At 40.3% G+C, this 23,205-nt stretch overlaps 2 long non-coding RNA genes across 2 annotated transcripts; both read right to left on the reverse strand.

Annotated features, from left to right (window-relative positions):
* Window positions 1-3,447: 3,447 nt before the first annotated feature.
* On the reverse strand, window positions 3,448-8,045 carry LOC140229394 (uncharacterized). Its single transcript, XR_011901292.1, has 3 exons — window positions 7,629-8,045; window positions 6,325-6,480; window positions 3,448-5,522 (listed from the first exon to the last, which is right to left on the reverse strand). It is a non-coding gene; the product is annotated as an uncharacterized lncRNA (long non-coding RNA).
* A 3,342-nt stretch (window positions 8,046-11,387) lies between these two features.
* On the reverse strand, window positions 11,388-14,489 carry LOC140229879 (uncharacterized). The gene is made up of 2 exons (XR_011901331.1): window positions 14,215-14,489; window positions 11,388-13,484 (listed from the first exon to the last, which is right to left on the reverse strand). It is a non-coding gene; the product is annotated as an uncharacterized lncRNA (long non-coding RNA).
* Between the last annotated feature and the right edge of the window lie 8,716 nt (window positions 14,490-23,205).

Below are 23,205 nucleotides of genomic sequence, written 5' to 3' on the forward strand. Positions count from 1 at the left end.
AAGAACAGTCATTTTCGACGTAAACGAAGGGGATTTGGTCTTCAGACGTAGGATTTTTGTCAACTTTTGAGACTGACATCCCACCTTTCTCTTCAAAATTTCACATTTTGTAGATTGTATTTCGAAATATTGTTGATATCATCAGAAACTAGAACATTTCCCGTACAACATGATACCAAAATGTCAAGTTGGTCCCTGAGAACCTAAAGGTCTTTTTTTTTTTTTTTTTACAAAAAGACCTTTAGGTACCCCAAAAAAGACCATCCCCCAAAAAGGACTTTTAAGTCCCCCAAAATAGACCTTTGAGTACCTGAAGCGCAAACTCAGATGAGGGACCTAACGGTCCCTTTTGGGGTACGCAGAGGTCTTTTTTGGGGTACCTAAAGGTCTTTTTACAAAAAAAAGACCTTTAGGTACCCCAAAAAAGACCATCCCCCAAAAAGGACTTTTAAGTCCCCCAAAATAGACCTTTGAGTACCTGAAGCGCAAACTCACATGAGGGATCAAACGGTCCTTTTTGGGGTACGCAGAGGTCTTTTTTGGGGTACCTAAAGGTCTCTTTTTTTCAGGTACTCAAAGGTCTATTTTGGGGGACTTAAAAGTCCTTTTTGGGGGATGGTCTTTTTTGGGGTACCTAAAGGTCTTTTTACAAAAAGACCTTTAGGTACCCCAAAAAAGACCATCCCCCAAAAAGGACTTTTAAGTCCCCCAAAATAGACCTTTGAGTACCTGAAGCACAAACTCAGATGAGGGACCAAACGGTCCCTTTTGGGGTACGCAGAGGTCTTTTTTGCTAACCCTACTATTTTCTTAGAAAAATCGTTATTACTTTCTTATTTCTTACTTTTTTGAGCTGAAATTGATATAATATATGATTTAATTATAACCGATCGATCCTATACCATTTTTTGTGAAATTTTTCTGCAGACGAGAAATATAGGGCGTTTCCAAAATATTATAGGTACCCGGGGGTCCTTTATTTGGTTACCATGGTTACGGTTCCAACTCAACTTAGTTAGGGTTTTTGAATTGTACCTTATTTAGCTAGTACTTAACCCCATGACCTTTGACCTCTAACCCCTGCAGGTCAAAGTTCAATGTTCAATCCTAACCAAAAAATGCAGTTGGGTTGTAACGCAGGATAAAAGTATAAGGTGCCTGTTCTAGGGCTGAAAATAGCACATTTTATTTTCAGAGAAAAAAATTTAAAACAATGCTGGGCAGAAAGCCCATACCATTTTCTATAACATATCCAAAAATTAGCTCAAACGGACTATTTTTAACGAAAATATGGCAATTTTTTGGACAAAAGTGGTGTTGCGTCTTTTAATTTTTCCAAATTAGGCTCTTCTTGCATCACTGATAAAATCCTTTTTCGTAGACGTAATGATTTTTTTTTTCATCTAAAATAAGCCTTAAGACTTGTTCTACACTATATTAAAAAAGAAAATTTCTATCTCCCAAGAAAAAGTTGAAAATTTTTAACCCTAATTAGGTAAGGGTTAGAAAAATTCAAGAAAAATCACCATGGCAAAACTTTCGCCGCAGATGGCGCTCTGCTCCCAAAGACTTGGTTACTTGGTTACTTGATTACATCAAAGAGGGGCACAACAGCCCAAATTTATTATTACAAACAGTATAAAACATATTGTATGATGTATGAAACAACTGCAAAAATGTATTCAGAGTGTGAAGAAATCACTGATTTGCAAAAAAAACAACAAAACAAAAACCATTGTAGAAGGTGCACAGTGTAGTCTCGTCATTAATGACAGGAGTCTTAGTGTTATGCCTTCGATAACATGTGTTATTTTCTTTGTATTTCATTGTTTTTAATTGTGTAATAACACCATTGAATATCATTGAATCTGATTCTTCTTTTGTGATGACCTTGTTTCATGTGTAAAGACTGTTTGTACCAAATTTTAGCTTCATTGGATGTTTGGCTGATAGCGTTGTCAAGGAGTTAATGGGTGATTGCAATGCAGAATATGTGTCTTATGTTTGAAGTGAGTGCTGAACTTTGACCTTCGTTTTCTCCATTTTTGGTTTTTACGACATTCAACATATTAGAAGACCATAACTTAAGCAAAAGCTGCTTTCTTAGCTAGTTAATGCTGGCGAAAATGAAATGCCGTTGCTAGGGCTTTCGCTATTTTGAGTGCTGATTGGCTGCCTTCCGAGCTCGCCTTGCAAGGATCAGCTGGCGTGCGAAATGTAATGTTGCCAGTTTAACATATAGTAGATTGATGTTATAATAATTACAATATCAATGCATTTAGCAGTTTTAAATGACTTTAAATAAATAATTTACCATTAAAAAGTTATTATAACGACAAATTTACATTCACAACTTGGAATTTGAGGAGTTTTGACCGTGAAGAAAAATTGTACTTTTGTCTTTTGTCCGCCATCTTCATTTCCGTACCACCGAACTAACGCATTATATACACATAATACATGTTACATACTTTTAGCTAGTGTACCTGGATTTTTGACGTCTTGTTTTGATAGATCGTACCCTAACCCTAGCATTTCCGTTGATATTACTAATTTAGATTATATTGCACGTAAGTCATCTCTTAATCTACGTGTAATTAGACACAACCTGAGTAGCGATGCCGGTCGCTTTCCCGAACTATCGGCCGCAGTGCCGTGGACCGCCGCCGCCGGGTGCGGGCTGGAGAACTGCGGCAGCGAACTCTGCCTTGAGTGACGCCCGGGTGGCTCGGGCATTGAACGAGGGGTTGCGCAGCCTCGATCCCGCTGACCAGAGGAAACTCTCTGCACTGATAACTTTTGAAAGGAAAATGCCCTTGTACTGAAAGTTGGTACCAGCCATTAACAGCATGTCCTTAACTACTGTGCAAAATTTCAGCCTAATCCGATAATCCCTTCATAGTGGTTGCTAGGGAGTTTTGCTTCCTGTTTTTTGTTCCATTCATTGCACGGAGCTTGAATAGACCCTAAACTTTGAAGCCCCTTTTTCTCAGTAAATACTTTTCCAGAGTGTGTACAGCACTGTACGTTCTTTTCATTATTTAGATGGGTTAGGAAGGTCCATTTGTATTGAGTTAAACATCATTTTAAAGCTTAAGAGTCTGCTCTTTCAGAATCTGCCCCTGAAAATTCATGTCTGCCGACTTTTTGTTCGTTTTGTGGTGCAGGGTCACATATTTTCACCACTCGCCCCTAACAATAATCAGTAAGAGATGAATACACAAACACACACATGTACCAACACACATGCGCGCACATGCACGGGCACAAACACATTCACTGTCAAACGTATCAAATAACAGCACTATTATGCAAAGCATAATCAACTGGCACTCTAGGATGTTTACATGCACAAATTTTATCATCCACCTGTACATAACTTACATACACATACTGTACATGCATGTGAATGCCCATATTAAAAAGTACACCTTGAAACACATCAAATACCAGCATATTGGAACATAGTACTATTTATTAGAATCCAGTCACACTCTTCAATTTTTTCCAGCACAGTGTACATGACTTTACTGTAACCAGGAGGTAGTAGAAACGCTGAATCTACACAGAGGGAAACTCCAAACAAGATCCGCTTAACAGGTCCTTGATAAGATCAGGCATCTTATCGGTCTAAACCATAGCCATTGAATTTAGAACAAAATTCTGTTGGGCTAGTTCATTTTATACAGGGGGAAAGTAATCCTTTTTCCTATAAATATTTTAGCCCAAATTACCAAATTTTTGTAAATTTTCATGCAAACGAATCTTGAAATACAGTATGTCCCCCAAAAAAATTACAACGGGACCCCCCCCCCCCAATGATTAGCTGGACACCATACACTTAGTGTTGTTCATGTAAATAGTCCTACAAAGTGTACATGTTGCTAAATTGCATTCCAAGTGGCAAAACCAGCCAGTAACCTGCATACTTCTCAGTTTCCAGAGTGTATTAAAATACCGGTATAATAGAGACAATTTAAAACAATAAAAAACAATATATAAATGACGCACAGGTCTGAGTGCGTCAGACGGAATTGTGTGCATAAGGTAACTATGGAATGCTTAACCCACGAGGCGAAGCCGAGTGGGTTTAGGCTAAATTCCATAGTTACCGCATGCACACTATATTCAGACTGACGCACGAAAAGACATATGCGTCATCTGATTTATAGAATGGGTAATTTTCTTGTCAAAAACCCATTTTTCTATCGTGTTACCCGATGACAAAATTACTGGATGTATTTCCTTTTGGCTTGCCGTAAACGGGCATGCATACCTGTGCTTATCGTTTTTACTGGATGCATGGCCAGCCATGCATCAGTTTTTAATGGATGCATGGCCAAGCTGAGTGCGCGAACCTTTGTTACAAGTACGCGTACTCTTGCTAAGTGCGCGATAACATGTTTACCACTGTGACTCGGCGTGAATAAAACACGAAAGGAAAATATGCTAAAAACAGCATATCACAATTAACTTTTTTTAAAGAATTGTCATGGGGACGACCAATGTTATGTCACATTATAAATGTACAATTGTACTTTTAATGAAATAAATCATAGAAAACCAAGGATTTACACAGAAATTAAAAAAATCTGTGCTGTACTGTTGTGTATACTGGAAAGTATCAATAGTTTTCAGCTAATAAATTCAACACAGAGAATGATTACATCGCTGTTCGATTTTGAAACAGGCTCACTGCATGATGCACATCCAGTACTTTCATGAAGGTGATGCACCTTTACAAATTGAAAGGGGGCGCACATGTCCATCCCCCATTTTTTCTTATTTCTTTTGTTTTAACAAAAAATGAAATGGGGGTGCGTGCCTGGTGCACACCCCTCGGGATCTGCCAGTGCACAAAGTTCTTGTTGAATGATGATGGGAAATGAATAACCGACAAAGCAACTACAGTCATGTCTGTTACATGGGAGCAGTGATGAAACAAGAAATGACAGCCTCACACAAGAATACAGGAAATCTACCAAACCAAAATGTTGCGTGCCTTTTTATATCAAAGGACAATCGCTGATTGAATATTGAGAGTGAAGGTCAAGGTATATGATGCTATTCAAATGGCAATCACTGGCATTAGGAACATTGACCAGTAAGGAGTACACTTGAAGGAGACAAAAAAAGAAAAGATAGAAGAAGAAAAAATTACAGTGCACTCCTATTTGTATTATAACGAAATTCCAGTAAAGCAAAATTAAAATTCAGGCCGCAACATTATCTTCCCTATGTTATTTCATTGTTTAGAAATACTGCTGGTCCCGAGGACTTTGTTATAGACAATGGGAGTCCACTATGCAACAACTACAACCCATAATCCCTGAAATCAGCTCATAATGCTTGGAATCCTGTTCCTGAGATTAGGACTGCGGTTCTAAGCTTCCCCAAAACGTCTCAAGATGCCATGCAAGCTGCCTGGTAGTGTGCTCATTGTTGCCGTGGAACCTCGAGAGATGCCGTACTTTTCCAGCGAAGAGCCACAGGATTCTCTCGTCGAGGAGACTTAGGTGTACCTGCAAAGATTAGAGTATTTATCACCATGTCAGTGTCATTATTTACATTAAAAATGCCACATACAGCTGTAATCATGTATCCACTGGAAAAAAAAATCAAATTTATGAGATATTTCGCATCTCACTTAAACAGCAAAATGAACCAGTCAACATTTTGTCTACTTTGACCAATATCTGCGTGAGCTCTTTCTGAGACTTTGAATGTAAGAAAAAAAAATGTAGGGTTGGGGGTACCACCTATTGTCACCCTAAGGATCTGTAGCTTGTTTATCCTAAAAATATAACACAAATTTGCCTAATTCTTACCTCAAATACGCCATAAATACTGCAATTTTGAATGTCGTGACCATCTCGTTATGAATCTCCGTTTTAAGATAGCGCAATTTTAGTGCGTGCGTTCTGTTTTCTTCGCGCAGTTAAAAAGGGTACCTTGCGATCGGCACCCCTCCCCTCCATAGGTAATACACGTGAATTTCACAGCATAGGTAATACACGTGAATTTCATGGCATAGGTAATACACGTAAATTTCACAGCCATGCGTCGTTGCTGAGCGGATGTGTAATTTTTCGCTTGGTTTGTTAGTTTGTTTTTGACTTTGATTATCGTTTCTTCGTTTTTATTGTCTTTATAGCTAATGACACTTAATCCCGCGTGAACCTTTTCGTTCTATACGTAAACAGCCATGATATGCAGGGTGCCGATGGGAAGGTACCCTGCCGATAGGTGGTACCCCTACCATACAGCTTAAAAAATATCTCTACACAATCATAAAATCACCTTAAACAGTACATGTAGTCGTACCTTCATGTTGGAGACAGAAGTTGGAAGAAGCTCGACATCACAGGACTTCACACCAGACTTCACCCAGATGTGCATGTACACTTAGAGTGGGCCCCTACAACGAAACAGGAAGCGGACAGCATGATGGACCCCTGGACCTCTTCTCGCATCGGCCACCTGCATTAACCATAGATTTTGACGAGAAAGACAATACATGTAATTACAATGCATCACAATAGTGATAATCCACAGCAATAAAACTGAGGTGTGTAAAATTATGAAGTAGAAATTCTATGCAATAAATATTTTGTAGGTGTCAGTCATCCCTGCTATTGAAAGTGCTAAATTTATAGAATATCAAAACTTCAAATATACGAGTCTATTTATTGTTCTTTCTTGTGTAATTGTCGTGACTACATTCGACACAGTGTAGCCTATACAGATAATTTCTAGTAGGTTGCCTACCTTGTACATTAACTTGTCTACGGTGTCTACAAAGTACACATTGCAATGTGTAGACACCATAGACAAGTTAATGTTAATTTGAACACTTCGAGAACGAAAGCTGATGTTACTACAGCTACGTACATATAGTTTGCTTGATATGATTGATAATTCACGCTAGGATTGACAACTTTTCCAGATTGGAATACTCACACGACGTACAGTACCACCTGTTAAAACCACACTAAATACCAATATTACGATATATGTGAGGAAAAATTCGCTTCTTGTTCTAATCATAGGTTCAAAATAAGCTTGCGTTTACAGGTAGGCCCTACCTTGAAAGAAAATATGGACAAACATGCAAGGAAAGTTCGTTCATTATTTTCTGCAACTGTACAAGCGGGGAATGTTGAGTGAAGTACATGTAGAAAACAGCCACAATTTGTGCTGTGACAGTGTGAGTGTTACAACAAATCGATCGTTGTGGGGGAATTGCGTTTAGCTGAGGCAATTCTAAGTACCCAGAAAAGAAAAAAAATAAGTCAAGGAGCCATTATGGGTTTGGAATAAATTTTTACACCCACACATTTACTGAAAAACAAAGTTTTAAAAGCACATAACCTATCGTAATCAGCTCAAGATTCACGATCGCCGTGATCAGCTGTTCCTTCGTACAGACTAACATGCTACAGGCACAATTTGCTGTTAGTAGATTACTGACACAACAAATCGATCATTGTGGGGGAATTGCGTATAGTTGAGGTAACTTACATACTCATGAAGGATGATAAGTAAGCAAAGGAGCTGTAATTGATTTGACATCATTTTTACATCAACAAATTTACGGAAATACGACGTTTGAAAAGCACAAAACCTACCGTAATCAGCTCAAGATTCGCGATTGCCGTGATCAGGTGTACGCACAACACGCACAACAGTACCAGCAGAATCGACAGTGAACAGGTACTCCTTGATGCCGTGATTTCAGCTTGATCCTTCTTCGAAATTGCATGATGATAAATGTGACCTTCTTTTCCTCTTGTGTGTTGATTTTAAGGCTTCCAATTTCTACCTCAACTTGCTAAAAAACAGTCTAACAAAGCGGAAAAATGTCACATTTCCGTACTGAACAGCAGTCACGATACGTGTGTTGCATGCGGTAAGCCTCCACTAGCACTACACACACCGCGGCCGCTGCTGTTATGCAGCAATCCCCATAGTATAACACGTAGATGGCTTGTAAACAAGGGTCTCCGGCGCGCGCGCGCAGTTGACCAATCGCGCGCGAACAACGCGTATTTCGATCTGGTGTCTTGGTAACGAGGCTGTTTACGCGTCTGGGAGACAAATGTGTGTACTATTAGGGTTCAACGCAGAATTTCTTAGACACGATCGCCAAAAGAACAGTCATTTTCGCCGTAAACGAAGGGGATTTGGTCTTCGATCAGACGTAAGTTTTTGTCAACTTTAGAGACTATGACATCCCACCTTTCTCTTCAAAATTTCACATTTTGTAGATTGTATTTCGAAACTAGAACATTTCCCGTACAACATGATACCAAAATGTCAAGTTGGTCCCTGAGTACCTAAAGGTCTTCTTTTTTTTTTTTTAACAAAAAGACCTTTAGGTACCCCAAAAAAGACCATCCCCCAAAAAGGACTTTTAAGTCCCCCAAAATAGACCTTTGAGTACCTGAAGCGCAAACTCAGATGAGGGACCAAACGGTCCCTTTTGGGGTACGCAGAGGTCTTTTTTGGGGTACCTAAAGGTCTTTTTTTTTTCAGGTTCTCAGAGGTCTATTTTGGGGGACTTAAAAGTCCTTTTTGGGGGATGGTCTTTTTTGGGGTACCTAAAGGTCTTTTTACAAAAAGACCTTTAGGTACCCCAAAAAAGACCATCCCCCAAAAAGGACTTTTAAGTCCCCCAAAATAGACCTTTGAGTACCTGAAGCGCAAACTCAGATGAGGGACCAAACGGTCCCTTTTGGGGTACGCAGAGGTCTTTTTTGCTAACCCTACTATTTTCTTAGAAAAATCGTTATTACTTTCTTATTTCTTACTTTTTTGAGCTGAAATTGATATAATATATGATTTAATTATAACCGATCGATCCTATACCATTTTTTGTGAAATTTTTCTGCAGACGAGAAATATAGGGCGTTTCCAAAATATTATAGGTACCCGGGGGTCCTTTATTTGGTTACCATGGTTACGGTTCCAACTCAACTTAGTTAGGGTTTTTGAATTGTACCTTATTTAGCTAGTACTTAACCCCATGACCTTTGACCTCTAACCCCTGCAGGTCAAAGTTCAATGTTCAATCCTAACCAAAAAATGCAGTTGGGTTGTACGCAGGATAGAAGTAAGGTGCCTGTTCTAGGGCTGAAAATAGCACATTTTATTTTCAGAGAAAAAAAATTAAAACAATGCTGGGCAGAAAGCCCATACCATTTTCTATAACATATCCAAAAAATAGCTCAAACGGACTATTTTTAACGAAAATATGGCAATTTTTTGGACAAAATTGGTGTTGCGTCTTTTAATTTTTCCAAATTAGGCTCTTCTTGCATCACTGATAAAATCCTTTTTCGTAGACGTAATGAATTTTTTTTTCATCTAAAATAAGCCTTAAGACTTGTTCTACACTATATTAAAAAAGAAAATTTCTATCTCCCAAGAAAAAGTTGAAAATTTTTAACCCTAATTAGGTAAGGGTTAGAAAAATTCAAGAAAAATCACCATGGCACAACTTTCGCCGCAGATGGCGCTCTGCTCCCAAAGACTTGGTTACTTGGTTACATCAAAGAGGAGCACAACAGCCCAAATTTATTATTACAAACATTATAAAACATATTGTATGATGTATGAAACAACTGCAAAAATGTATTCAGAGTGTGAAGAAATCACTGATTTGCAAAAAAACAAAAACAAAACAAAACAAAAACCATTGTAGAAGGTACACAGTGTAGTCTCGTCATTAATGACAGGAGTCTTAGTGTTATGCCTTCGATAACACGTGTTATTTTCTTTGTATTTCATTGTTTTTAATTGCATAATAACACCATTGAATATCATTGAATCTGATTCTTCTTTTGTGATGACCTTGTTTCATGTGTAAAGACTGTTTGTACCAAATTTTAGCTTCATTGGATGTTTGGCTGATAGCGTTGTCAAGGAGTTAATGGGTGATTGCAGAATGTGTCTTATGTTTGAAGTGAGTGCTGAACTTTGACCTTCGTTTTCTCCATTTTTGGTTTTTACGACATTCAACATATTAGAAGACCATAACTTAAGCAAAAGCTGCTTTCTTAGCTAGTTAATGCTGGCGAAAATGAAATGCTGTTGCTAGGGCTTTCGCTATTTTGAGTGCTGATTGGCTGCCTTCCGAGCTCGCCTTGCAAGGATCAGCTGGCGTGCGAAATGAAATGTTGCCAGTTTAACATGTAGTAGATTGATGTTATAATAATTACAATATCAATGCATTTAGCAGTTTTAAATGACTTTAAATAAATAATTTACCATTAAAAAGTTATTATAACGACAAATTTACATTCACAACTTGGAATTTGAGGAGTTTTGACCGTGAAGAAAAATTGTACTTTTGTCTTTTGTCCGCCATCTTCATTAACTAACGCATATACACATAATACATGTTACATACTTTTAGCTAGTGTACCTAGATTTTGACGTCTTGTTTTGATAGATCGTGCCCTAACCCTAGCATTTCCGTTGATATTACTAATTTAGATTATATTGCACGTAAGTCATCTCTTAATCTACGTGTAATTAGACACAATCTGAGTAGCGATGCCGGTCGTTTTCCCGAACTATCGGCCGCAGTGCCGTGGACCGCCGCCGCCGGGTGCGGGCTGGAGAACTGCAGCAGCGAACTCTGCCTTCAGTGACGCCCGGGTGGCTCGGGCATTGAACGAGGGGCTGCGCAGCCTCGATCCCGCTGACCAGAGGAATCTCTCTGCACTGATAACTTTTGATAGGAAAATGCCCTTGTACTGAAAGTTGGTACCAGCCATTAACAGCATGTCCTTAATTACTGTGCAAAATTTCAGCCTAATCCGATAATCCCTTCATAGTGGTTGCTAGGGAGTTTTGCTTCCTGTTTTTTGTTCCATTCATTGCACGGAGCTTGAATAGACCCTAACCTTTGAAGCCCCTTTTTCTCAGTAAATACTTTTCCAGAGTGTGTACAGCACTGTACTTTCTTTTCATTATTTAGATGGGTTAGGAAGGTCCATTTGTATTGAGTTATACATTATTTTAAAGCTTAGAGTCTGCTCTTTCAGAATCTGCCCCTGAAAATTCATGTCTGCCGACTTTTTGTTCGTTTTGTGGTGCAGGGTCACATATTTTCACCACTCGCCCCTAACAATAATCAGTAAGAGATGAATACACAAACACACACATGTACCAACACACACATACGCGCACATGCACGGGCACAAACACATTCACTGTCAAACGTATCAAATAACAGCACTATTATGCAAAGCATAATCAACTGGCACTCTAGGATGTTTACATGCACAAATTTTATCATCCACCTGTACATAACTTACATACACATACTGTACATGCATGTGAATGCCCATATTAAAAAATACACCTTGAAACACATCAAATACCAGCATATTGGAACATAGTACTATTTATTAGAATCCAGTCACACTCTTCAATTTTTTCCAGCACAGTGTACATGACTTTACTGTAACCAGGAGGTAGTAGAAACGCTGAATCTACACAGAGGGAAACTCCAAACAAGATCCGCTAAACAGGTCCTTCATAAGATCAGGCATCTTATCGGTCTAAACCATAGCCATTAGATTTAGAACGAAATTGTGTTGGGCTAGTTCATTTTATACAGGGGGAAAGTAATCCTTTTTCCTATAAATGTTTTATCTCAAATTACCAAATTTTTGTAAATTTTCATGCAAACGAATCTTGAAATATAGTATGTCCCCCCAAAAAAAATTACAACGGGACCCCCCGCAATGATTAACTGGACACCATACACTTAGTGTTGTTCATGTAAATAGTCCTACAAAGTGTACATGTTAAGTCCTACAAAGTGTACATGTTGCTAAATTGCATTCCAAGTGGCAAAACCAACCAGTAACCTGCATACTTCTCAGTTTCCAGAGTGTATTAAAATACCGGTACAATAGAGACAATTAAAAACAATAAAAAAAACAATATATAAATGACGCACAGGTCTGAGTGCGTCAGTCGGAATTGTGTGCATAAGGTAACTATGGAATGCTTAACCCACGAGGCGAAGCCGAGTGGGTTTAGGCTAAATTCCATAGTTACCGCATGCACACTATATTCAGACTGACGCACGAAAAGACATGTGCGTCATCTGATTTATAGAATGGGTAATTTTCTTGTCAAAAACCCATTTTTCTATCGTGTTACCCGATGACAAAATTACTGGATGTATTTCCTTTTGGCTTGCCGTAAACGGGCATGCATACCTGTGCTTACCGTTTTTACTGGATGCATGGCCAGCCATGCATCAGTTTTTACTGGATGCATGGCCAAGCTGAGTGCGCGAACCTTTGTTACAAGTACGCGTACTCTTGATAAGTGCGCGATAACATGTTTACCACTGTGACTCGGCGTGAATAAAACACGAAAGGAAAATATGCTAAAAACAGCATATCACAATTAACTTTTTTTAAAGAATTGTCATGGGGACGACCAATGTTATGTCACATTATAAATGTACAATTGTACTTTTAATGAAATAAATCATAGAAAACCAAGGATTTACACAGAAATTAAAAAAATCTGTGCTGTACTGTTGTGTATACTGGAAAGTATCAATAGTTTTCAGCTAATAAATTCAACACAGAGAATGATTACATCGCTGTTCGATTTTGAAACAGGCTCACTGCATAATGCACATCCAGTACTTTCATGAAGGTGATGCACCTTTACAAATTGAAAGGGGGCGCACATGTCCATCCCCCATTTTTTCTATTTCTTTTGTTTTAACAAAAAATAAAATGGGGGTGCGTGCCTGGTGCACACCCCTCGGGATCTGCCAGTGCACAAAGTTCTTGTTGAATGATGATGGGAAATGAATAACCGACAAAGCAACTACAGTCATGTCTGTTACATGGGAGCAGTGATGAAACAAGAAATGACAGCCTCACACAAGAATACAGGAAATCTACCAAACCAAAATGTTGCGTGCCTTTTTATATCAAAGGACAATCGCTGATTGAATATTGAGAGTGAAGGTCAAGGTATATGATGCTATTCAAATGGCAATCACTGGCATTAGGAACATTGACCAGTAAGGAGTACACTTGAAGGAGACAAAAAAAGAAAAGATAGAAGAAGAAAAAATTACAGTGCACTCCTATTTGTATTATAACGAAATTCCAGTAAAGCAAAATTAAAATTCAGGCCGCAACATTATCTTCCCTATGTTATTTCATTGTTTAGAAATACTGCTGGTCCCGAGGACTTTGTTATAGACAATGGGAGTCCACTATGCAACAACTACAACCCATAATCCCTGAAATCAGCTCATAATGCTTGGAATCCTGTTCCTGAGATTAGGACTGCGGTTCTAAGCTTCCCCAAAACGTCTCAAGATGCCATGCAAGCTGCCTGGTAGTGTGCTCATTGTTGCCGTGGAACCTCGAGAGATGCCGTACTTTTCCAGCGAAGAGCTACGGGATTCTCTTGTCGAGGAAACTTAGGTGTACCTGCAAAGATTAGAGTATTTATCACCATGTCAGTGTCGTTATTTACATTAAAATGCCACATACAGCTGTAATCATGTATCCACTGGAAAAAAAAAATCAAATTTATGAGATATTTCGCATCTCACTTAAACAGCAAAATGAACCAGTCAACATTTTGTCTACTTTGACCAATATCTGAGTGAGCTCTTTCTGAGACTTTGAAAGTAAGAAGAAAAAATGTAGGGTTGGGGGTACCACCTATTGTCACCCTAAGGATCTGTAGCTTGTTTATCCTAAAGATATAACACAAATTTGCCTAATTCTTACCTCAAATACGCCATAAATACTGCAGTTTTGAATGTCGTGACCATATCGTTATGAATCTCCGTTTGAAGCTGAGGCAATTTTAAGTACCCAGAAAAGAAAAAAAAAATAAGTCAAGGAGCCATTATGGGTTTGGAATAAATTTTTTACACCCACAAATTTACAGAAAAACAAAGTTTTAAAAGCACATAACCTATCGTAATCAGCTCAAGATTCACGATCGCCGTGATCAGCTGTTCCTTCGTACAGACTAACATTTTCAGTACTGACACAACAAATCGATCATTGTGGGGAAATTGCGTATAGTTGAGGTAACTTAGATACTCATGAAGGATGATAAGTAAGCCAAGGAGCTGTAATTGATTTGACATCATTTTTACATCAACAAATTTACGGAAATACAACGTTTGAAAAGCACAAAACCTACCGTAATCAGCTCAAGATTCGCGATTGCCGTGATCAGGTGTACGCACAACACGCACGTACCAGCAGAATCGACAGTGAACAGGTACTCCTTGATGCCGTGATTTCAGCTTGATCCTTCTTCGAAATTGCATGATGATAAATGTGACCTTCTTTTCCTCTTATGTGTTGATTTTAAGGCTTCCAATTTCTACCTCAACTTGCTAAAAAACAGTCTAACAAAGCGGAAAAATGTCACATTTCCGTACTGAACAGCAGTCACGATACGTGTGTTGCATGCGGTAAGCCTACACTACCACTACACACACCGCGGCCGCGGCTGCTGTTATGCAGCAATCCCCATAGTATAACACGTAGATGGCTTGTAAACAAGGGTCTCCGGGGCAGTTGACCAATCGTGAACGCGTATTTCGATCACGTGTACGCCATGACAATGTGTACTAGGGTTCAACGCAGAATTTCTTAGACACGATCGCTAAAAGAACAGTCATTTTCGCCGTAAACGAAGGCGATTTGGTCCTCAGACGTAAGATTTTGTCAACTTTTGAGACTGATATCCCACCTTTCTCTTCAAAATTTCACATTTTGTAGATTGTATTTCGAAATGTTGTTTATATCATCAGAAACTAGAACATTTCCCGTACAACATGATACCAAAATGTCAAGTTGGTCCCTGAGGTAACTTTTTGACCTTTTTCGGGCTGTCGTGCGTAATCACTTTGCCGAGAAGTGTCGGGTTTTGGCAGAGGCCAGGTCTCATATACACTATTTCGGGGCCAGTTCTGAAAATTTCTAAAAACGAGGTTTACGAAGAAAATCTGCTGTCATTTTTTCACTATTCATTTTCTGGAAATGCCCAGCACATATGATAGAGAAGGGAAATTTCCGCATTGAATCCAAGAATTTTCTTTTTTCTAAATTGATTCCTTATCGAGATATTTATGATTGAAAATGCCCTTAAAAAGCGAAAATTATTTAAAAAAATGATTTTTTAGTTTTTTTGCTCTCTTTTTTCTGTTTGATAGAATTTATTTTAATCCTTTTGTGTGATTATTCTTTGGATAGAACTGTACATATTTGCCAAAAAACAATTTTGGATTCTCACACCGATTTTTAAGAATTTAAGAAAAAATACAAAGGTACAATAAAGTCCTTTTTCGGGTACATGGTCTTTTTAAGGGTACTTAAAAGTCCTTTTACGGGGACTCAAAGGTCCTATGTACCCGAAAAAAGACTGTCCCCCAAAAAGGACTCATGTACCTGAAAAAAGACCTTTCGGTACCCCAAAAAAGACCATCCCCATAAAAGGACTTTTAAGTCCCCCAAAATAGACCTTTGAGTACCTGAAAAAAGACCAAGTACCCCGAAAAAGGACTCCCGTCGACCCGAAAAAAGACCTTTATGTACCCCACAAAGGACCTTTAGGTCCCCCAAAAAGGACATGTAACCCAAAAAGGACCTTTATGTAACCCAAAAAGGACCGTTATGTCCCCCAAAAAAGACCATCCCCCAAAAAGGACAGGTACATAATGGTCTTTTATGGGGGCCGTCTTTTTTGGGGTACATAAAGGTCTTTTTCGGGGGTTACGGAGGTCCTTTTTTATTTGAAATCTAGCCCTAACCCTAACCCTAACCCTAACCCTAACCCTAACCCTAACCCTAACCCTAACCCTAACCCCTACCCCTAACCCTAACCCTAACCCTAACCCCTAACCCTAACCCTAACCCTAACCCTAACTCCTAACCTTAACCCTAACCCTAACCCTAACCCTAACCCCATGTACAATTCCTATGCAAGGGTGCAAAAAAATTCCAAGTCAGAAAATCCCATAGGCTTTGTACATATGTACTAAACCTATGGGGTTTTCCGACAAAAAAAAATTGTGTACAAAACCTATGGAAAATTTTTTTCCCCAAAATGTGTTTTTTACACGTTTCAGACAATTCTAAGCATTTTTTTTAAAAAAAATTTTCTTTGAAAAAATACTTTGAAAATTTTTCCAAAAAAAATTCAAAATGGCGCCAAAAAAAAAGTTATAGGAGTTAAGGTCCAAAATTTTGGGAATTTACTAACTAGCAGGTGTACTACCTATACACAAAATTTGGGATCTTAACTAGCACTTTTCATACTTGGCAAATGCCCTAACTCTAACCCTAACCCTAACCCTAACCCTAACCCTAACCCTAACCCTAACCCTAACCCTAACCCTAACCCTAACCCTAACCCTAACCCTAACCCTAACCCTAACCCTAACCCTAACCCTAACCCTAACCCTAAACCCTAACCCTAACCCCTAACCCTAACCCTAAACTCTAAACCCTAACCCTAACCCTAACCCTAACCCTAAACCCTAACCCTAACCTTTACCGCAACCCTTACCCCAACCGTAATCGTAACCTAAACCAAGATTTCCGCTTTAACATTTGGCACGAAATTCCAATATTAACCCGTTGAGGACGGTTTGATGTTGCTACAACACGCATTTCCCATAGACACCTGCCAGAGTATACTGCCCCCTAGCCCCGGAGACCGCGCCGCCAGGCGCGATCCTGGCGGCTTCCCCGCGGTTTCGCTTATGTGAGCTCCCCTATTACCACATGCGGCGACTTCACAAATAAACAATAACTAAATTTCGATAATGAACACAGTAACGATCAGAATTGAAGTATAGATTACTTCATTGGCTTGGTTCTTCTCACCAATTCATCTGGAAACTGCAAAATTTTCCACATTTTTTACGAGTAAGCGACCTGCCCCTTGCTGCCATTTTGAACGTGTATCCATTTGCACGCATCTACGCATGCGTAAATAATGACGTCATCGGTAGGGAAGCTCAAGGATATGAATAATGCATAATTACTCAGTGCATAATTACAAGGTGAAATGAATATGCATCAAACAGTTCATTTTCAACGTTTGCAATACTGTAGTACAGTACTGTATCATTTTGTATACAATTACACGGCTGGCTTAGTTACAACTACTAACAGTCTAGTTTATATAGAATTGTGATTTGAATCACAGCATCATGGATGCCATATTCAGTGAGATAGAGGAAGAGGTGGGGTTTCAGTTTTTCCTTGTTTTTTTTTTTTTCCCCATCGGTCGCATCGTCGATGTACATAATACTAGTAACATTGTAAATGAATATTCATGAACTCAGTGTGCATGATCAAGACATTATTATTATTATTTTGTAAGCGATTCAAGCAGCATTACTGGAACACATTTCTTCGGCGTATTAAGGGTACGGAAAAAAAATGCCAGCAGCATGTTGTTGTTATTTCATTTTTTTTTTTTTTTTGGCGTGTATCATTCATTTATGAATATTTACGTCTGTAGCAAGTGATACGTAGCCTTTTGTCAAGGCCCTCTTGCTGTATGGTGTGGAGAGCCAGTCGAGTGGGGTAGCGCTGTGCGCTCGGATGGACTAGCTTCGCTCGTCCGTTCGCTCTTCAGTTACAGCGAGAGGGCCTTGACAAAAGGCTAGCAATACAGTTCAAGTATTCTGTGCGCTTGTGCAAGTGATTGTGAATTCTGTGAACATAGGTGAGCTGCTTATAAGACATCATTTTGTGCATCACAAGCAATGAAATGCATCAAACAGTCGCCGATGATAGTCATTTAGGTTTCATCGACCCATGTGAGTATTCCTAGTAGTTTCTGTTGAAAAATTAAGGAAATATAGCGCCGCAAAGGCACCCGTTTGTTCAACATGAAGATCTTGAATGGGACCACGGCGCAGCCGCCACACTCCGTGTGGCGGCTGTCGCAGTTAACTGCCCCCCAAGGAAAAACGCAGTATCTAACATTTTTGGCGATATTGACTTTTTTGCATAAATATAGTCAGTGGGCAATCCTTCATATGACATATTCAGATTTTTGAAAAAAATGTTTGGAAAGCTACTTTTCCGTAACTGCCAAACGCAGTATCTACACTTAACTTGCACTTTCCCCAAGAAAAAACGCAGTATCTACATGATGAATATTTAACCAAGGAAAAACGCAGTATCTACAAAGCTAGTCTTAATTACCAGACACTGTTATTTATATATATGAATGTTTTGCCGGTTGTTCTGTAATTTGAACGTAAATTACTTTCTTTAGATATGAAGAGTTTGTTCGCAAAAACCGATAAGTCCATATTTGCCAAATGGAGATATTTGCGATTAAAGGTCAAGAAAAATAAAGAGAATAATAAGAAAATTTTTGCTTCTTTTTACCATAACTTCAAAAATGTACCTTTATATCTAGTGACCAATATATCATTTAAAAGGTATTATTTTGTACTTTATCACAGAGACCGTACTTCAAAATCTTCAAAAATGGACTTATCGGGTTTTGCAAACAAACTCTTCATATACTTGCTAAATAATAAAACATAATGTTCAAAATATCTAACCGAAACAATACTGATTAGTAAATATTTTGATGAGATCGTGATCCTAATATAAAACACAGTGTGTGATTAAGATTAACCAAGTGCACATTAAACAACAGCACAACACTGACAGCTTGCATATTTACAGCAATAAATCAATGTAACCACCTATTTTGCTAGTCACTGACTACGCACGCCAAACGAGCAAGTTTTAACACAGAACCAAGTAGAGTGCACACCCCACCCCCTGACTCCCCACCCTGACTCCCCCACTTGCGCCGTCCGCGGGCGCCCTCTTCCTCTTTCTTTGCTCGCTGCCTAGACGTAGCAGCTAAGTTCTTTGGACGGGGAATTCATCCCCTTCTATCGTTCCTTCAGAGTATCTCTATCATCTTATTTCTCTAGTGTTACAAACTTCATGGTGTTCTATATAATTTTGTAACCTTTTTTGATCTGAGAACCTTAATATTTTGAGGGATTTAGACGATTTATTGTACTATCGTAACCTCCTCGTTCAGTACCGACACGGTATAGTCCCGCGTACGTGTTTCCCTGCGGGACTTTTTGCATATCGCGCGCCGTGCATGCGCCGGCTCCTGATCCTTTCTGCGTGACTGCAGACGTTCGTGTCGGGACGTGAGTGCATATCCTGTGGCCTAGCTAACATCAGGGTAAGTCCTATAAGTTCTCATATCCTCGTTTCGAGATTACTTGACTTTAGATAAGAACAGTATATATAAACCCAACCGCCTTTTTCAAGGCGTATGTTTCTAGGTCACAAATTTTGGAAACATTATGAGCTCCTCTTCGGAGACAGTTTCTTATGGTTCGGGTCGTTCATGGCGCCCATCGGCCGGGCCTTCGCCCGAGTCGGCTTCCCCAAGCCCTGTGGCTGTTCTGCCAGCCAACGACCAGGGTGCCCAGGCCGTCCCAGGCGGGTTTCGCCCCGTCAGTGGCTCCAGCCAGGGCGAGGGGATGACGCCGCGCTCCCAACCAGCGGGGGTTTTTACGCCTCCGCTTGGGGAGCCGGCGGGGCATGCACAGCCAGTGGCCGGGTAGGCTTCTGTGCCCGTTACGGGCTGGAGCGCATCCCAGGCGGCAGGGGTTCTGTCCCCCGTCCCCCTGGTTTGCGCAGTCGATCTTTCCTCCCAGCCAGCGGTGGTTTCTGCGCCACCTCTTGGGGAGCAAGCTCGGCGTGCAGCGCCGGGGGCCGGGCAATCTTTTGTGGTTGCCACGGACCGACGCATGGCTCAGGACCCTGGGGAATTGTCCCCCCTCCCGCTTCTGACCCACAACCTCGACCCGCTACCAGCCCAGCCTTCCTCCCGCGGCTTAAAGCGGGTAGCAGAAGCCTCTCCTTCCTACGAGAGAGAGGATAAGAAAGCTAAGAAAAGGAAGAAGAAGGACAAAAAGTCCGGCAAAGATCGCCCGACAGCTGTCCCTTCGGAAGGAAAACTTATGGGCATGCTTCAGGCATTTGCCGCCCACCAGGGCTGGTCTTTGACACCACCCACTGGGGCGAACGGCAACCCGCCTAGCACGGAAAGCCCTGTCACTGGGCCCGCGGCTATCATATCGCCGCCAGCACCACCGCACAGGCCATCTCATCCTCCAGCGGCGCAGGGTGCGCCCCCCGGGAAGGAGACGTACCAGGCTAGTACCACTCCCTTGTATGTGGACCCGCCTTTTGAGGTCATGGCCTCTCCCGACCGAGCATGGGACGACACCGATTCGGTGTCCTGCCTTTCAAGCAGCTCGAGGGCCCCGTCTCCCACACCCACGGAGGCCCAGGACCCCCCTACTCTTCAGCGGATGGGCACTGAAGCCCATACCTTGCTGCACAAATACCTGCCCGATACTTACAAACAGGCAGAGCAGGGCCGGTATTCCATAAACTTCTAAGACAAATTGCTTAAGTTTAAGCAATTTGTCTTAGATTTTTGCTTAGCAAAGAAAATCGCCCTAACGGTATTCCATAAACTGTAAGGCATTTTTCTTAAGTCGGGCGATTTGGCTAAGCAAAAATCTTAAATTCTGATGACGTCATTTGACATAAGCAAGTTGTTCATGTCATCACTGTTCACGAACAGCTGCCCCGCGGTGAAAGTCTATGTATTTTACGTGTTTAAGCAACAATCGCAACTACCCTAGCCACCCATGGAAAAAGATACCTAGGCCTATTACTAAATGCACACTTTTTCAGAGGCTTTTTTATATAGGAGCAACGTCTTCATATTACTCTAGGGGGGTGTTGCAAGAAAGTCGAGTTGCGATTAATTGCAAATATCTATTGCAGCTTTGCAACAGATAGATCTATTGCAACTTGCAATCAATTGCAAGTTGCTGTTGCAAGAAAGGAGCTTGCAATTAATTGCAAGATGCAATTAATTGCAAGCTCCCTTGCTGTATTTTGTATTTATAAAAGCGACTGGCAAGACAAGCCTAGCCAATTTGTCCATTTTTCAATGCATTTTGGCATGCATGAGAGATAGCCGACTCCATATACCTCAATGTGTTGTGTCTCTCCTGTGCTGTGGTGGAGGTTTGCTGTGCGATCATTGGGGATTCGAAACAGAGTAAGTTACAAAAATTGTCGATTTTGATTTAATTATTTACTCATTGTGTCTTGTATTTAAAAGAGCTAGTTCCTTAGACTTACTTCTTATAAGAATTTTCTTGAAAAATGGGAAAATGTGTTTCCTATAACTGACAGAGTTGTGGCCGTCTCGACCACTCATTGGGCACACAGTACATCAATCATAGTCCCACACATAACTTTTTGTGTTAGCATTTTTTCTTGCACTGGCAAGCTCCTTTTCTTTTCTTTTTGTTCTGCTGCCAGAGGCAGGGGCCAGGGCTCTTATGTCTATAGGCCAGTTAAAAAAAAAAAGAAAGAAAAAAAGTCAATGTCAACTAGATCTAGACTTTCTGAAAGTACTCTAGACGCTATTCATTATCGATTCATTATCAAAATCCGCTACTTTCAAGCAGGATTAGGAGCTAACGGTAGAGTGATGTTGAGTGCTATGGCGATGAATAGGTGCTAGGCCTACGCTACGCTTTACACAATGTACGTAGCCTACATTACAGTCTATACTCTAGTCTAGAACCATCTAGATTTTACATAGCCTAGGCCTACCCCCTTGGCCTCATTCCCCTCCTGTACATGTGGGCTAGTTATTTTGCAGTGATAGAGTCTACTGTCCATGTGATGCGAAAGCTTGCTGAATTTTTTAATTGATGTGTAAATTTATTTTGGATAGGCCTATATCACTCGATTAGACTCTGTGGTCTAGGCCTGTGTTAGCCCTATATTAGTATATAAAATAGTCTGTAGGCCTATTTGTAATTTGGGCTAGTTTCTAGACCTAGCTAACGGTTAGGGGTTTACATCTAGGTAGGGCCTAGAGGTTCTAGGCCTAGTAGAAGTTCTACTTTTGCAGGTCTTAAAGAAAGTTCAGAGTTGGCCCAAGGGTACGTGCTCCACGATTTCACTATTTTAGTCCAGCGGTTAGAACTAATCAACCGTATCAACCGTATTAGCGACCCCTACACAGACGTGTCGTTATTGATATTGGTGTGGGCCTACAGCGCCCCGGGGTTAGTCTAAAACCTTCTTTGAGCAGGGAGGTGGAATCAAAGAGGTTGGAGAACCTTTTTGGGTGGAATAGACCTTGCTTTTTTAGGTTGTTCTGTTCTGGAATTTGGACGGATCAATTGAAATCTTGCAATTTAGTGTTGACTAGCTGGATCAATAAAAAGCTAGGATTTAAAACAAACAAGGGCCAAGTGCATCCCAGGGTCCCAGTCGCTGTACTTCGCACCGCATCTGGTTGGGCTACTGTTTGGGGGGAGGGGGGGGGGGAGAAATTGAACCATTTCTATAGCAAGTACCTACAAGTAATCAGAGTTGCAATGATAGTACTGTAGTGTAGTGTATCAAACAGTGCCAGTAAAACTTTAAGTTTTGTAATACAGTGTGTAAATATAGGTCTATAGTCACCAAGGCTGACATTTCAGACAAGAAGCGTACGGATAAGATGAGCAAACTGACTGTAGGATATCCAAGCAGAAATATTTACATGTGTCAGTGCTTTTGTTGAAAACAAGTGCCAGTGGTTGAAGGGGTACACTTATGAAAGCTACCCAGGCCTGGAATTCAAGTGATTTACTTGATGGAGTCATAACTATGAGTACAACAATTCTTTATGCTCTTTTTGTTTGTGGAAAGAACAAATAGGCCTTGTTAGAATGCATTTAAACAAATGGTATTTATGGACACTTACCAATCAGATACCAGAATTTGCATAGTACCATACTCTAATACAAGGTGTGTGCCACCCTATAGTGTAGTTGTATGTAACCCCATAGGCCTACCCAAGCACCACGTCACAGTGACCTCCGGATTTGGGAGATGAGGAAACATAGTTGAGAGTGCTTGCAATAGGCAGGACACATGAGAGCCTAATGGATGTGTGATTTGCAATGTACATTGTATAATATATACGGTACAGCACTAAAAATATTGTACATGTCTGCATATGAATATGAGTGGGGGTGATGGATTGATGGGCAGTCAACAGTCAACCGTGCCTAAGTCGATTTGATTTGGA

This window comes from Diadema setosum, chromosome 6 (assembly GCF_964275005.1).
Source record: "Diadema setosum chromosome 6, eeDiaSeto1, whole genome shotgun sequence".
In the NCBI taxonomy this organism is placed as follows: Eukaryota; Metazoa; Echinodermata; class Echinoidea; order Diadematoida; family Diadematidae; genus Diadema; species Diadema setosum.